The sequence below is a fragment of the Thamnophis sirtalis genome, unplaced genomic scaffold (assembly GCF_051295495.1).
Source record: "Thamnophis sirtalis isolate CommonGarterSnake01/CBP01778 unplaced genomic scaffold, rThaSir2_p1.2 scaffold_14, whole genome shotgun sequence".
Lineage (NCBI taxonomy): Eukaryota > Metazoa > Chordata > Lepidosauria > Squamata > Natricidae > Thamnophis > Thamnophis sirtalis.
Window position 1 is genome coordinate 4,803,621 of NW_028261394.1, and position 2,500 is coordinate 4,806,120.

Consider the following 2,500-nt stretch of genomic DNA (forward strand, 5'->3'; position numbering starts at 1 on the left):
GGTGGAAACTAATCAAGGAGAGAAGCAACTTAGAACTGAGGAGAAATTTCCTGACAGTTAGAACAATGAATCAGTGGAACAGAAGTTGCCTCCAGAAATAGTGAATGCCCCAACACTGGAAGTCTTTAAGAAGATGTTGGATAGCCATTTGTCTGAAACGGTATAAGGTTTCCTGCCTAGGCAGGGGGTTGGACTAGAAGACCTCCAAGGTCCCTTCCAACTCTGTTATTCTGTATTCTATACTATCCATTTCTCCTCTCTCAAAAAAAACCCCCAACAAATTTGCCCTTGCTGGGCATTTCCCATCAAGAAAATTGCTGGATGGATTAAAAATGTTCCGAAGGAAAAAACTAAATGACCAGGAATTGGTGCAGAACCTTTAAACTATTATTTGTTTTATTTTTTTGGATGGGAATGGAAAGATTCCGCAAAACAAACACACAGGAAGGTTTCAACACCCAGGTTAAATTTCCATGTTTATTTGCAATGAGTATCTTGTTATGACTCCGCTGCGTGGTTGTGCAATGAAGATATTTATGTCCTCGCGGAGAGGGGTTGTGCAAGGGAAGGAGAAAAAGCTGTGTTTTGAAGCGGGGCAAAACAATTCTCGAGCATCGGAGAAGGTCCGTTCTCCAACCCAGCAGCCTTCGGATGGGTTGGCACCGTCCGTTGGGAGGCACGCACTCTCCACACCATCACAATGGGGTTTTCTCGGGTTGGAGAAAAGATTCATAAGACACCAGGGACCCCAGATGAAGACAGACAGAAAAACAAAGAGGAATATGGAACAAAAAAAAAGGAGAAAAATAAAATAAAAGAGGAAGTGGCAAAGGATATGCCAAGCCTTGCATCACAGTTGGCAAATGATGAGAATTTAAGAAGCATTGCTTGGGGGCAAGGAGGAGGCAGAAATAGATTTAAGGTTAATTTCAAAAGCGCAGTTCTCCGCAGAGCTGGCTTGGTCATCTTTTCCCGAAGAACGAAAAGATGCCTGCCAGGGTTACGAGGGATGCCCTAATAATTAACTCATGAGCCTCAAGCCAAGTTTCAAAGAGAGCGAGAGCAATCAACCGATGGAGCAGAAGTCGCCTTCGGAAGTTGTGGGAGCTTCATCCCTGGAGGTTTTCAAGAAAGAGACTGGACTGCCATCGGTCACAAATGGTGTAGGAGGGGGGTCTCCTGCTTGGGCAGGGGGCGATTTGGACTAGATGACCTCCAAGGTCCCTTCCAACTCTGTTAATCTGTAAGGCAAGGCTTATGGATTCCAATCACTCTTGTTCAACCTTGGCCACCTTTCCAATGACTGGGAAATTCTGGGAACTGAAGCATTAAAGTGACCAAGGAGTAGACTCGTCGGAGCCCAGGACAGGAAGGGACCTTGGGACTTCTTCGAGTCCAAGCAAGGAGTTAAACCCTCCTCCAATCCATGCAATTTACTATGAATCAGCCTGAACTAATGAAGGTCACCGCAGCAGCAGGAGGAGGGGAAGGACAAAAGCCCCCCAAGATAATGGCTATCTTGAAACCTTGAAGGCCACTAGAAGCAGGAAACAGATATTTTGGAGGCAATCCACGGTGCTCTTTTAATGGGTCAAATAGGCCGCCGTCTCCCCTTCTTCCACTAACCATGTTTTAGTTTAGTTTTAGTTTTCCCTTTATTTGTATGCCGCCCTTTTCCCTGGGGGGGACTCTGGGCGGCTCACAGTTCAAAAAGGGGAGGGGGGAAGGACAAACAATTTTCCAAACATGAAGACAATACAACATATTAAAAGAAAGCACAACAGTCACACAATTCGGGTGGGGTTAGAGTCTTAACCCCAGGCCAGCCGGGACAGCCAGATGCGCGGAAGGACTGGAGGGTGGTGAGGGTCCGAATCTCCACGGGGAGTTCGTTCCAGAGGGTCGGAGCAGCCACCGAGAAGGCTCTCCTCTGGGTAGTCGCCAGTCTGCACTGGCTGGAAGATGGAATTCGGAGGAGGCCTAATCGATGCGATCGTATCGGTCTAGTGGAGGTAATTGGCAATGTGAGCGAGGTGGTTTGGTGGTGTACCCCACAAGTAGATGAGGCGGTAAGAGGGAATCGGATCACACACCTGCCCCGACGGAGAGAGAGCGCCGTTTCAATAAAATTGTGCAAAACACCACATGCAAATATAAACACGGAGGTTTCACTCTGAAGAGTGGAAACAAATCGTGGCTTTCTTTAGCAATTTCCGTTGTGTGTGTGTGTGTGTGGTTTTTTTTATTTTATTTCAGGGGATTGCAATCCCCAGGGTCCTGTGACGGGCGGCTGGCCGTACAAATTAGAATAATGAATGCAGGTGGTCCTCGACTTATGACCACAAAGTCAACCCAAAATCTATGCTGCCAAGTGAGACATAGGAACACGGTGGCTCAGTAGCTAAGACGCTGAGCTTGTCGATCAGAAAAGGTCGGCAGTTCGGCGGTTTGAATCCCTAGCGGCGCGTAACGGAGTGAGCTCCCGTGACTTGTCCCAGCT

The 2,500-nt window shown here is 47.6% G+C and overlaps 1 protein-coding gene across 1 annotated transcript in view; it reads right to left on the reverse strand.

Moving 5' to 3' along the window:
* The window catches only part of RNF216 (ring finger protein 216), an 89,361-nt gene that overhangs the window by 36,491 nt on the left and 50,370 nt on the right, over positions 1–2,500 (reverse strand).